The sequence below is a fragment of the Pelmatolapia mariae genome, linkage group LG3_W (assembly GCF_036321145.2).
Source record: "Pelmatolapia mariae isolate MD_Pm_ZW linkage group LG3_W, Pm_UMD_F_2, whole genome shotgun sequence".
In the NCBI taxonomy this organism is placed as follows: Eukaryota; Metazoa; Chordata; class Actinopteri; order Cichliformes; family Cichlidae; genus Pelmatolapia; species Pelmatolapia mariae.
Window position 1 is genome coordinate 48,474,347 of NC_086229.1, and position 15,171 is coordinate 48,489,517.

At 39.4% G+C, this 15,171-nt stretch overlaps 1 long non-coding RNA gene across 1 annotated transcript; it reads right to left on the minus strand.

Annotated features, from left to right (window-relative positions):
* Positions 1-6,790: 6,790 nt before the first annotated feature.
* Positions 6,791-14,721, minus strand: LOC134624538 (uncharacterized). The gene is made up of 4 exons (XR_010093578.1): positions 14,470-14,721; positions 8,541-8,651; positions 7,661-7,939; positions 6,791-7,138 (listed from the first exon to the last, which is right to left on the minus strand). It is a non-coding gene; the product is annotated as an uncharacterized LOC134624538 (long non-coding RNA).
* Between the last annotated feature and the right edge of the window lie 450 nt (positions 14,722-15,171).

The window sequence follows — 15,171 nt, forward strand, 5'->3', positions numbered from 1 at the left end:
ATCTCCTAAAAATAATAACTTTAATGTGTAGAATAAAACAGAAACTGAAGGGGATAATCCTTCTTCCATAATTTGTAAAATGAAGCTCCTGTTTTATTCAGTTTCAGTTCAGCGGCAGATCTAGCCTTCTATGTTTAGATGAATACATAAAAAAATTTGTGTTTAACTGGTCCGTCAAAGTTTGAATAATAATCTGAGTGTTTTCATACATCATTCCAGACATAAACATGATAAACCAATCGACTGTAAATCAATTATTTTAAAAAATGCAATATTTTAACTAAAAAAGATACCAGTGACGTTGAGTCGACATCTTCCAACACCAAAGCCATAATCAGTGTTCACCTCACACAGGTACAGACCCGAGTCATCAGTCCTGAGTCTTAACAGTTGAAGTCTGATTCGTCCTTCTCTGAGGGCGTCTTTGTCACTCTGGACTCGTCCTGAAAACTTTTCATCCTGAGACTCTGACACCTCAACACCTTCATGAACCTGATACAGGACTGAGAGTTTATCACTGATAAAGAGTTCACAGAGGATGTTGAGAGTTTTGGTGGATCTGTCAGGTTTGGTGGTGAACGTCCACTCCAGTGTGATGTTGTGGTTCTCCTCTGCCTGATAGGAGGTCTGTGTCACATTGACTACAAATGATCCTGTTGAGGAGACAGAGAGGGAAAGAGAGGAGCAGACACACTGAGAACTGGAACAAATCTGTTGTTGAGCTTTATTTGGAGTTCATAAAGTGAAGCTGTAAACTAACCAGAGACACATGAGGTGAGGATGATGAGCAGCAGGATCCTGCAGATCATCTTGACCCCGTGAGTGACAGAGCAAGAAAGAAAATCTACTTCATTCACTCATGACAATATCTGATCCTGTTCATGATCCTGATTATTACACAGACTCACCAAACTACAAGAACTACAACCACGGCAACAGAAGCACCTAGAAGAAAAACCTGCAGTGAAAAAATGCTTTTTTTCTGATACAAGGTGGTGATGTGGTTCATTTTCTAAGTAGATGGAAACAATTTAATCTGTTTCTCTGAACATCTCCTCAGAAACAAATGCGATGCTACTACAGAAAGAAATGAATGAATTGATCAATTTTTAATAAAAGGTAAAATACAAACTCTGCAGTGTCCTCTTCTTTCAGATGGTTTTCTTTTTTCCACCAGAGTCAGCTCTGCTGCATCTCCATGCAAATTTGGAAATCTGTGCAGTTTCACTTTCACATTTAGGTGAGATTTTTCCAGTTTAATCTTACCCTACTAGTTCTCATGACAGTGCAATATTTATAGATGCCACATGATGGAGCTAAGTGCTCATCTCATCCAAGGGCAGTGTGGTTTCTTTTTATTTGATGGGGGTTTTTTTTATTACATGGGTTGTGATTTTAAAGTTTTATGGTAGATTTTTTAATTGCATTTTTGTGAACATCTTGTTTTTATAGTAGTACTAGTAGTAGTTGTAGTATTTCTTCTTGACATTGTTCCATAAAACTAAATTACTTGGACCTGCGCGAGTTAATTCTCTTGAACGGAAAGGCTCCCACCAGGCAGAAACCAATAAAGATGTCTGGTGGGAGGGACAGAAGCAGAGAGTTATTTATGTCAATAACCCTAAATAAATAAAGGACATAGAAATTTCACTTTATCAAAATCTCAAGCTCAAAATGATTAATTATCAATATAATAAATATTATAAAATAATATTAATAATATAATAAAATACAAATATTTAATTAATATATGAGAGATATGTCTGACCTATTTTTGACAGATAATATGCCAACAACTCATTTATAAGAGTTTAAATTCCCACAGTCCCTTTTTTCCCCCAAGCACATTTCCTGTGGTCACAGTCATCTGTAAGCCTCACATATATCAGTAGGTAATATGCCAATTCATCACTGATCTTTCACTTTTTTACACTGTGTCTTTTATTCTGTTCCAGATAGTGGAATTTTTTTTTTGTTTGTTTGTTTGTTTTGCTTTTGTGAAGAATTGTCAGGGTTTTTACTTGCACTCGTGTTCACCCAGTGTTTTCAGTTGTTTCATGTTCAGTTTATTCACTTGTTCACATTTCCTGTTTTCATGTTTGCTTCCTGTGTGTTATTAGTTCTATTATGTTCTGTGTTCTCACCGGTCCCTAATCATTATCATTACAGAGTGTATTTAAACCCTCAGTTTCCACCAGTTCCTTGTCGTGTCATTGTAGATGTTATGTTGTCGTTCCCGCCTGTGTTCAGTTGTTCAGCCAACCATTCAGTCTTTCAGTCAGTCAGTCAGTCCTGTCGTTCCTGCTCTGTTCATTCACTTGCTCCAATAATACATCATCATTCTGCACCGTGAGTCCTGCATTTGGGTCATCTCTTCCTCGCCTCCACACAACCGCTGAAAAGAATGAGCTAAAGTAGATGCAGAATGCTCTGAATCCAGATTACAAAGAATCCTCAGAGAGTCAGCTGAAGGATGAGGAGGGGTTGGACACTGAAAATATGGAGCAGAATATGAAGGAGCAGCAAAGAGGCATTTCTAAAGATCAAGGTCGAGTTTTTGAGGGAACTGAAGCAGAGGGAGGCGGTTGCCCATTTGCAGAGCAGTAAGAGGATTTCCTTTAAAAAATGCATTTTTTGGGTAATTAAAAAGTCATTTTTCTGTCTTAAACGATCTGCTGAAGAATAAACAATTCAGGTTTTGGAACTTGTTCATCACTTCTTCACTGAAACCAAAGCAGCTGAATCTGTATGACTCTTCTGCAATAAACTTCTACCAGAATGTAATAGACAACGCCTTACAAAGTCCAAATGGGCACTTGGACTTGTTTCTTTGCACCTTCCAGGAAGTAGCTTGCAGATCAATCAGAAAATGGTCATTGATCGGGAAATAGCCATCGATCAATGAGTACCATTTACATAGAGTTGGGGGATGGCTGCAGTCATAGCACTGCAAATTGGTGAAAGATGTACCCTTTGGCACCCTCTTCTATTCAGATTCCTTTTCATGTAAATGGCCTCCGCTGAAACCAGCGTTCCTCCCACCAGTTTTGTGGCGCAGGATTTACCTTATTTATAAAACATTTTTTGAAATAATTTGTAATGTCAATTGGCTCAGTTAAGAATTGACCTTCTTTCTCTAAAAAGAGGCATATCTTTTTTTTTCTTTTTGCCCATTACATACTTTAGTATATTCCATAACTTAAACTTAAAATTTACAATAAACCTGGCAATGTGATTTACAACCAGTTTGCTTACTGTGTTCTTGCTGAACAAAAGTGAAAGCAGGGCTCACCTGCTCTTTGCAGGCGGCATCAGTGCAGTACCCTGTGTAGATGTGTCTGGTTCAAACAAACTTCAGGGCCATGAAGGTGTGGGGCAGACTGTCAGTGGAGACTGTTGCTTTCTCAGGTGGTTCCAGTGTCATGATTGGATTGATGTCGAATGAGCTCAACATGTCTCTGTGGCACCAGTTAAAGAGCATCAGTGTGGAAACAGCAGCTGCTGTTACTGACTGCACTGACGGGCGTCTGGGGAACCAGATCCAGGTGCACTTGAACACACCTGAGACATAGAGGGAAAATTGTGGTTTACCTGCTTGTCCAGGTGTCCTTCACCCTGCTGCAATCAGACCAGTGGGTGGACCTGCACTCTGAGGTCTGCTGCAGGTCCAAATCTGTGAGAAACTCTGCTGTGAGGTGCAGGAAGGTGACCTCCTGCTGAAGGAGCTTGTTGTTACTGTTTGTCCCACTGGTTCCAGCTTAATCTCATTGGTTTTCCCTGGAAGGAGCTCAGAGGTGTGATGTCATGGATAGAAGAACTTCAACACATTCTCATCCCAACATGTAACATACCGACACTATGTGACAAATCGTCGGAATGTTACATGTTCGGACGAATTTTTACAAATTATGCTAAACTGACAAATTGCTAAATACTTAGCTGTGTCTCTAATAAAACCTCTGTAACTTTTCTCTGCTTCACTTCAGCAGCATCAGGTAATGATCATATGTTGATTCATGTTTTTTTTTTTTTTTTTCCGTTTTTGTTCTACTGCAGAATATTTTTCAGTTAGTTATCTGCTATAAAAAGCCAGGTCAGGAAAATCTCAGTTTTCTGTTGTTTTGTCCTTAGTTACTTTGACACAAAAGCATCTGCGTGCACCTCTGATGAAGTCTCGCAAGTGTTAGATTTGTTTGTATACATAGATATAAAAATATAGATATGTACTGATAAATAATCAGAATTACAGTATTTCTGAATGTCAGAGTCAAAATTGAATTGAATCTGGATTGAATTGAATCAGTTATAGAAATCAGTGACAATACCCAGCCTTACTCACATCTTGTATTAGTTCATCTCAGTGTGTCACATAATAGGGTGAGGCACCCATAACCACTGCTGATAGTGACCCACGCAGTTTTTCATATGTCGCTTTATGTGATGGGACACACGATCAATAGTGGGTCAATGACTCTCTTAATGGACAACTCCCACTAGGTGTCATGGTCCTGAGTCTGAGGACTCTGTGTTTTGTGTTTCTTTATATTATTCTATGTTCTTGTTTATTCTGTTTTGTCTTTTGTTTAGGCTTGCTATGTGTTAGTGTTTTTGTCTCATGCCTGCCTGTGTTCCCTCTGTCTGTCCATGGTGTCACTGTGTCTGCTCATGAGTCTGCCTGTCAAGTTCAGTGTCCTGTCTGGTTCTCTGTGTCTGTTAGTTTCCTGTTTTATTCTAAAAGTTCATGTCTCATGTCAGTGTCTCCCCTGTCTCGTTAGTCCAATTTCTCCCAGCTGTGTCTCCCTCCTGTTGCCCATTCCTTGATTACTCCCCTGTGTATATAAGCCCTGTGTTTTCCTGTGCTCCCTGTCGCGTCGTACTTTCTCCATTCTGTGTGTTTGTCATGTTCCAGTTCTCTTGCACCTCTGTTTGTGAGTTTTGTTCAGTTTTTATGAGTCTGAGTTTGAGGAGTTTTTCCAGCAATAAAGCTGTGTTTTCAGTTTAAGTCCCGTCTCCAAGAGTCCTGCATTTTGGGTCCACCACTCCTGCCTGTCTGCCACACAGCCAGCCATGACACTAGGGTTTAAATACCTGGAACTCTCCACCATTTGGCTTTAGAACTGAAGAAGTGAAAAGCCTTCAAGAAACTTAAAAAAGTCAATTTGCTTTCTTGCCAAGCTCCCAAGGAAGCAGTGTAATCATTTTACTGTCACAGTCTGGCACAAAGCAGACTCGAATAGTTAGAAGTTTAAAGGATTTACTGAAAAAGAGTGACTGGTGTCCATAATAATGGGTTGGTATGGAAGAAATATAGTGTCATCAGAATCCAACTATTTTTAGACATTGAATTTATAACACTGAATTTTTATCCTCCAAATTTCCCTGCAAAAAATATTCACCTGCAAAAATTCGCCTGCAAAAAATTCAACTGCAAAAATTCACCTGCAAAAAATTCACCTGCAAAAATTCACCTGCAAAAGTGATGACCTTAAATGACCCAAGCCAGAGCAATCAGCACTAGATCGAGTCGAGCGGCTCTCAGCCAATTAAATTACGCTGTTTGATCACATGACATCGTTAGCCAGCAGTGTGTCTCCTAGAAGATAGCTGTTTAGAGGTGAGGGATTAAGGCTGTATCCCAATTCAGGGGCTGTATCCCAATTCAGGGTCTGCAGCCTTAAAGTACGCAGCCTCAACGATCCTCAAGGGCCGCGTACTCAAAGACCGCTAAGGCCGGAAGTGCGAGGCTCGTGAAATGGGACGGTCTAGCCTCCGTCGCGCTGCCCAGGTTGCCTAGCAACCATAACACCAACCGCTGGAAACGTTTCATACAGCTTTGATTGACAGAAATGAAGGAGAACATATTTTGTTCGTGTGTTTGTTTCTACACGAGCTTTGTGTGATTTAATAAGTATCTGAGGCTGAGACCACAGGACTGTAAAACATGATTGTTGGCCTTCATATCTGTACTGAACAGTCATTTAGGATTAGCTAGTAAATAACAATTAGCCAATGTTGTTCATGAGACTAAAGTCAGTGTAAATATGATATGGCCAATATTATAGTTATTATATTAATCATTATAAGTTATTACAGCAGTGAGTTTGAACTCTCAAATCAAATCACTTCTATTGTCACATCACATGTGCAGGTACACTGGTACAGCACATGTGAGTGAAATTCATGTGAGTGAACTCTGTGTCTAACACTGAGCTTCAGTAAAGATTCAAGTTCCAGTTATTTATAAGTCCTATCACCTTAAATCTTCACTCAAAGACAAATATGTTTGACAGTGTATATGTATTATATATAAGAGACAAATGTTGTTCGTTTGATATGTTGGCATTACTAAATTTGGCTCAATGCTCACATATATGTGTAAAAAGAAAATGTACGAGCTGTGATAACTGTTGCTGATAAAATGAAGAGTAGACTGATATATGAAATATTCCTTTATTGGGTGAGAAAATCAGACCATGTCATAACTGCTTTAAGTCATACAGAATAGATATCAGAGCCTTAAACAGACTGACTTCTGCTAAATGGGTCAAACTGGGCAGAAAGTATACAAACACATAACATCCTTATAGAATATGATGTAACACTATAGATCAACTTACCTCAGAATATATAAAGCATATAAACAATTACAGCAATATGATGCAACAAACACAGCAGTGCTACTAATCCAAAATACTCAAAGCTTCATAGAACTGAAACAAACATTTATTTTTAGCTCCATTCTGCTGCTGATACATACTTTAGGTTTCTGAATATTAAACGTGTTTCTGCCTTTCATAGTGTGTAACTTGAAGGCCCTGAGTACTTTCTCCCACACTGAAAACACTGGAATGATAACATTATTTGAACATTACCTAATAAGACTGATTCAGGACAGACAATTAGTTATTTTAAACTTTTCTAGCAGTCCTTCACAAACAGGGAACAGTCTGTCTATTCTCTCCATCTGTCAGCTGCTGCTGGCTCTTCCTCCTCCTCTTCCTCACACACTGCTGAGTGTGTCCTGGTGGATCATCAGGGGTGCAAAGCCTCACAGATGATGTGCAGCAGTGGGTCCCTCAGTCTGTCCTCACTCTGGACACTTGCAGTCGTCACACATGGAAATCAAATGTGTGATAAGCTGCAGGATTCAAACACAAGTGTAACTTATAAATACATGTTCATACTTTTATTCCACAATCAGAGAGAAAGAAACAGAGAGAGAGTGTGCAGGACAGACAGACAGGTGACAGTCTCAGGTGTATACACTGCTACAAAACAGCACAAGAGAAGGAGGATTTAGTGTTTGTGTTATTACGAGTGCTAAACAAGAAGAGTTCCCAGATGGTCCAGTGGACACATGTGTGACTCCTGTGATTAAAGCATCTTTCTTTCAGCTTAACGAGTGAACCGTCAGCTCGTTCAAACACACGTTAAAGTCCGTTTGGCTCGACACCACCGAACAGAGGCAGCAATATAACATAACTAACATTAACAGTGCAGTGAATCCTGCTTGTGCCGTCATATTCAGGACTGCAAACCGAGCAGCATCACTGACTTTCAGCTTGTTGTGTTTGTGGATTTATGGCTGACTTTAATTATCCATAAAATCATCACATTCTCTGTAAGAGAATCAATGAGTGCTAAAAATGTGCACCTTTACCTGTGTGTTTTCTGGAACAGGAACAGGGTAATATCTGTGACCCAACTCCCACAGCTGGTTGGGGGACTCATGTTGTTTTCTGTTCGCAGTGGATGGTTGTCCCATCCACTGCAAAATGTATTAAAATTATCCTCTAGTCGAGGAAGAAAGATGTAATGGCAGCAAAAGAGGTGTGCAGCATTTGAAATGTCAAGAAGGCCTTCTTCCTCAGGGTTGTGAAGAACATCGTAGTAAATGCATGTAACGGCCACCCAGAGGTCTCCCCACAGTCGCTCTATTCTGAAATAATATATAAAAAATATTTAAATTAGGTATGGCCTTTCTTTTGGTGTGTATGAGAAATTCCCTGCTTGTTTCTAACCCTACATGAAATGTGTGCATGACAACAGTAATAATACATTATCAGGGCATGTAGGAAGGACCCAGGCATATCACTTAAAAGGTGTCAAAAGGGTTGTGATGATCAGTGGCAATACATGAGATGACAACCAGACCATTAACACAGAATGAACATTCTTGGAAGGAAGTAACAGACTGGAAAAGGTGTGTGAATAACTAAAAATAGGGCAGAGTCCTGAAGGCTCTTTGGGGTTTGTAGGACCTGTCCAATATTTTCTTCCTTGAGGGGTAAATAATGGAAATTGAAAGAAACAACAACAACAACAACAACAACAAAAAACAAAAAACACCTGACACATATCAGACAATATATCCTGCTGGATAGGGCACTGTTCTCTAAAGACATATTACTATAAAACTTTTTTCATAAAACTATACCCTTTAAATGTTTATGTATTTTTAAATAATGGAAATAAAGCTGCAACACCTTCCATCTTATGTCAGAAACATTTGAGGTTGACAGTATTTTATGAGAACAAACCTTTGATTGTGCACACTCATTCCTGAAATGAAACTGCCTCTTCCTGTGCCACGAACAGTAAACATCAGCCGTGCAACCTCCACATTTTCCCATCCGTGGTTGCCACGAACCCTGAAAACAAAGAAGAGTACCCCAAAACATTCGAAGCTTTAAACAAACTTAGATCTGATGACAGGGCTCTAGACTAACTTTTTGCCATGGTTGCACTGGTGCGCCTAAATTTTATTTTTAGGCGCACCAGCACAAAAGTTAGGCGTACCAGCACAAAAGTTAGGCGTACCCAAATTTTTTAACTGCATTGCTTAACACCGCAGTTTTACATGTTCACGTTTTTTTGATTTGTAAATATTGATTTGTAAATGATTAACTAACAACCTTTCAACACAAAGCTCTTTATTTGTAGCAAAGTTCTACAAGAAAGATTACTTAAACATGCTTGTGCTAAAAGTGCTTCACTGAGCTGAAATTTCAACATTAAAGAAATTTAAAACATCTCAAGATATATTAAATAAAAAAAACATCTAAATTAAAAAGTTACTCAAAGTGTCAAAGGCTTCAATCTGAACATTTCAATATCCGAACAACTTGTTATCTTATGGACTGTCCTCCATTGCAGTCACATGCCCCTCAGATGGCCAGCTCCTGTAATTTGGCCTTCTTGATCTTTCACCTTGGGTGAACCAGCTTGCCACACTCTCTCTAGCATCAAAATCTTCCAGACTGGGCCCCTCCACACTGATTCTTATCAGGTCACCCACTGTCTCTGAATGAAGGGATGCTCTTGTGTCTGATTTAATTCTCTTCTGTGCAGAGAACCCTCTTTCACATACCGCAGCTGAGACAGGTAGGACCAGCATAATGTGTACAAGATGCAGGATGTTCTGAGAGAAAAATACATTCAAGAGATTTATTGAACCAATGTGTGTTAGATAGCAAAACTCACACAATCTTAGGAAAGAACATCAACCAAAACTGACCTTGTACTCTGAGCAGTACGGCTCTCTGGTCAACATAAGCTCCCAAAGGCTGAGGTAGGTCTTGTCTTTGAACATCTTGGCAATTAACAGCTTCAAACTTACAAATTCTTCTTTTGCAAGCTCTGCATTTACACCATTTCTGAAAATGATGTGGTTTACACAGCTAATCAGTGTTCACATAAACAACATATCTACGAGCAGCACACATAATATCGTTGCAATCCACCAGCTACCTTCTCAGGACTGTGGAGAAGTGATCCAAGAGAAAAGCAAGGTCATCAGCACCATGGTCCACTAAATCCTCTTTGTTCTCTGGCCAGCTATCATGATTGAAAATGTTGAAGCATTTGACAGCTTTGGTTGTGGCTGACTCAGAAGCACTCTCCTCTGTTGTAAGAACAAATACATTTTAATAAATGAAAATAAAAATATAACAATGCTGTTAACAATAATAAAAATATTTCTTATCTACATGTATTTAATACACTTGCCTAGGAGACTACTGAATCTTGCTTTCAGATTTTTCACAGTGCATTTGATTGTTGCATCCATTACTTTTTTAAGTTTAGTGGCAGCAACACCATCTTCAGCCAGATTTGATGCCTCTCCTTTGAGTGTTATTGTCTGTGTATTGCATAAATGATAAATAGAGATTGTGATATTGATATTAGAAAGATTTGTGCAAATGTAAATAAGAAATAATCATAAAATAATAAATAGTGTTCTCTGTTTAAATACGAGACACAGCTATATGTAGGCCTACCTGGAATTTGTAGACTGCCATTTCACCCTCTTTATCCTGCTGCCTCCTCTGCAGCCTCATATCAGTCAGGAACTCTGACAGTCTTCCATGAGGCTTGGGTCTTGCAACCATTACCTCTGTGGTCACCAGCAGTTGTTCCAGGCTGCAAACGACCTGTTTGGGTATAACAGTGCTGTATTTTTAAAAAAGTTGAAGATGACCACAAACACAATTCAAATATACACATCCCACTTCATCTCACTTACCTGTGGTAGGATGACATCATTTCTTTGAAGTAGGAGGCTAAACCTACTAATGCCACTGAACACATCTGTAATAAAATGGCAAAAGGCCACAAAAGTGGCATCTTCCATTGATTTCTTAACCTGTATGATACAACAATAAAAATTAGTCACCCTAGAACACTGATGAACTACATTCTTAAAAAATATAAAGTCAATAATAATTGCATAATTTGCTGAAATAAAAAGAATATTCAGAAATGATGCACTGACCTTTGTAGCTCGGCCTGCAATGTCTGCATTGGCAGAGGAACCTGCCAAATAGTCCATGTGGCGGTACACAGTAGTGAACTGGCCTGGTTTCAGAAAGGTCTCCAGGGCCCTTGAAACATGTGGGAGCCACCTTGTTCCCTTCACCCCACTGGGCACCAGCACATTTACTCCCAAATCAGCCCCAATGACCCTGAGCTCTCTCATTGATTTTGGGCTGAAATGATACGTCTTCCAAATTAAATGGAGAAGGTCATACAACTGCCTGATCATTGGAATGTCCCTCTGAACTGACAACATTGCCAATTCCAATCTGAAAAGATAGTAAACTTTAAAATGTAGATATATCTTCTCTATAAAAGAAATTAACCCACAGTGACTTTAGAGTGTCAGGCATTTCTTGTCTTCTAGTCTTACCTGTGAGGCATACAGTGGAATGGCACAATGTGGTCACCTGCCTCCTGCTGCAGAAGGGCTATGACACCCCCTTTGCTGCCCAAGTTAACAGCAGCACCATCAGCCCCCATAGCAATGATTTTCTCCAACCAGTTACTGCACTGGTCCCCAAGAGCAGCAAATGCTTTCTTTGAGGCAGCATAAACACCTAAACGAATAAAAAAATACCATTTACTTATCAGATCAAGAGTTTACAATGCAGTCTTTTTCAGTTTCAGTTTCTATATTCATGTATTATTGCTATGTTTGAGTTATATGTTAAGAATATGCTACATATGGTTAATGCAGTACAAAGATGTAATATTATTAATTATATTATTTACATAGGCTACGTGACATGACATGACATGGCTTACCTTTGGCATGGGCATGCTCGACCTCAATGTGTCCAATCAGTATATTCGCTGGTCTTCCTTTTTGCAAGATACGAGCGTACACAATGACGCATTCTTTTGTGGCGATGTCTGTGTCTCCATCGATCAGGAATGCCATGTATGCACTGTTCGCAATTTCCACTGACGTCTTTTTTTTCAGTGTGTCAGCGATGACGCCTATAAACTGGGCGCACGCAACATCATTGCTGTATGTGGGGTTTATGTCCAAGCCATTTTTCTTGTGAAGAGTTATTTCTGACTTGAACTTAGTAAACGGAACTTCTTCTTTTGCAATATTGTAGGCGATGTTAAACTTAATGATCATCTCGGCCTCCTCCGATGACCTGTTTACTGCTGCCTGCCGCTGAAAGGCAGTGGGAAGAGGGGACATTTGGGTAGTGCATATATCGCGGCATATAATGTGTCTTCTTGATGCTGTATGCTTTTTCAGCGTTTCAAGTCGAAACGTATTAGCACCAGTGACAAATGCAGTGTTGCCGGCCATGGTCTTTCCACACTTGCGACAATAAATGCAGTGCATCATATTGTCAGCTTGGCTGTATCTTAGCCAGGGAAACTGGTCAAGCCACTCGATTCGAAATTTATACATTTTTTCACTTTTACTTTCACTGGGCTCCGGCTGGGAGTCGATCGTATGTGGCTCATTTTTTGATGCCGTCTCCGGACCAGTGTTTGACAAAAACTGAGAGGTTGATGGCTCCGTGTCAGAGCGCTGGCTCAGAATTTTGGACTGATCAGGCCTTAACTTAATGAAAAAGTTATCAATTGTTCTTTTCATATTTTCTCAATACCAACATACACTTCTATCGGACCTAGCTACTCACCCTTCTCTATCTGCCCGCACTTTCAAACGTAAACATACGAGGCCTGCAGGAATATCTGGACCACGGCCAATCACAGAGGTCCCCGCCTTTGACTATCTCTGATTGGTTTAGAACACGACATGGGCAATGTGTGTCTGCTGTTGAACACACGGAGACTTTCAGAGTTGCGGAAACTTTTTATTGTGATTTCTCACGAGAAAATACGGTGCGACCAAGTATTTTTTTTACTTGGTCGCACCGGTGCGACCAAGTATTTTTTTTAGTCGCACTATTGAGAAATTTGGTCGCAAAATGCGACCAAATTGGTCGCACTCTAGAGCCCTGGATGATAAAGAACAACTTATGCCTTAATCAGAGTGTTTTTAAAAAATGTAAAAGAATCCTTAAAGTCTTTGATTGCTACTGCTCTAGAAGGCATAAAACATGAATTGTCTCATGAATGCACTTTCCAGCATGTGTCAGTATGAAGTTTAATTTAACACAGCTGTTAAAACATTTTTCAGGATTTACCGGGTTGATAACAATTATTTAGATTTATTGAATTTATAGGAAATTACACAAGTGCCATCTTGTATCATTATGATCTGTGTAAAGAGACAATTTTAAGAATACTTTTGCAAAAACACGTTAAAGTTGGAAGTAATTGGCCGATGTTCCAATCTTGAAGATCAGCTGTGCCCATTTGTTGCACATTGTGGGAATGGAGAAGTTGAGGCCCTTGCAGGCTCCCCACAATTTTCCCCAAACTGAGCGACCCAGCTAATTCAACACCTTTACTAAGCAGTGCTGTTATGTAATTGGATACAAGGGGTGAGATAGTAATATTTTCCCTCCTTGGTTGTAGCTCCCTGACATTACAAGGGTAATCATTTTATGATGTCGGGTTCAGTGTTACACCAGGATTTCAAATACAATATCATCATCAATAAGAATTAGTATTATCATTTCAGAATTGTAGGTAACCACTTTTAAATGCCATAGACTACTTATTTGTTTAATTTGATGTATTCACTCTAGGAGAGCGCAGAGGGAATATCCCGTTTAACTTATGCTATCTGTTTAAGTTTAGATAGTATTTGTAAAGATATTGACCATATCCTTTTCTGAAAGTGTGGATATAATGGATGGGGTAAGGTACTGGCATGCCACAACTTTATAGTTGTTAAATTCTGGGTACAAGTATACATGCCCATCTTGTACATGTTTTTTAATATTATTATTATTATTATTATTATCATCATCATCATCATCATCATCATCATCCTACCCAATTACATGTTTCTTTTAATCAGGTTATGCTGTTTTAATGACTTTACAGTATAATTTACATTGTGTTCCTTTAATTTTCCCTAATTGTATGTTATATTAATCCCATATTTCCGTTTTAATATTTCTAATGTTTGCATTGTTTTCTTCACTGCCTGGTCTGCCTCTGTCTCGCCTGTATGGATGCATTTACACCTAAATTTCCCCAACAAATGATGTTTTAATTCACCACTATTCCAGTGAAACACGAGTCTCCCATCTTCCTGCTACGGGTCTCGAGTTTTTGTTCACCAAAGCACACACCAACTTCATACTGACGGACATATCACTGCCCTATTCCCGCCTTGCCTGACCGTGTTTTGTGGCTTTGGTTGGTTCACTTCTCCTCACTCTTCCCCATTCTTGTCATTAAATCAGGCCGTTCTGCAACCATGGCAGCCATTCACTCTATGGCTTTATTCATAGTGTATTTTACCCCTTCACCAAATGCCGTTCTCGTTTCCCACATTATATTTGCAGTGTTCGTCTATCTATCAATATCTGCGGATTATGGTTTTGTACCGAGTATCCTATTTTGTAGAGCACAGCATGTAAAGGTTAGCTCGGTTAGCAGGATGCTAGCATGTAGCGCTTAGTGAGACACGCATCAGACGAGTTGAGCAAAGACCCCGTCTGTGTACCTTATACGTGACCAACGGATTTAAATAAAATTAACGTTTCAAAAGACAAACTTGAAGACAAAACATAATATACTTACCGGAGAACCGCCAGGGTTTGCCGCTGCCATCATGCCGCTCCTGAATTCAAAACTGCCTCTGCAGACAGGCAGGGGAGGCGCGGAACTTTTCTTTGAGTTAGTCAAACGTTTTCCTCAGTTCGAGTAGATGATAAAATAAAAGAAAAATGAATGGTATTTTAAGTAGGACTAGGCGTTCTGTAATGATCTCTATTTAGGAGAAAAACTTAATCACTCACCTCTAAACAGCTCTCTTTTCAGAAGACACTGCCGGCTAACGATGTCATGTGATCAAACAGCGTAATTTAATTGGCTGAGAGCCGCTCGACTCGATCTAGTGCTGATTGCTCTGGCTTGGGTCATTTAAGGTCATCACTTTTGCAGGTGAATTTTTGCAGTTGAATTTTTGCAGGTGAATTTTTTGCAGGTGAATTTTTGCAGGTGAATTTTTGCAGTTGAATTTTTTGCAGGTGAATTTTTGCAGGTGAATTTTTTGCAGGCGAATTTTTGCAGGTGAATATTTTTTGCAGGGAAATTTGGAGGATAAAAATTCAGTGTTATAAATTCAATGTCTAAAAATAGTTGGATTCTGATGACACTATATTTCTTCCATAGGTTGGAAGGTAATCGGTTGGGAGAATCTGCATTACTACTGGTCGACAGATGGGAGCTCTGCATAAGAGGAGATCATGACTTAGCAGCAATCCAAATGGAAAATATTGT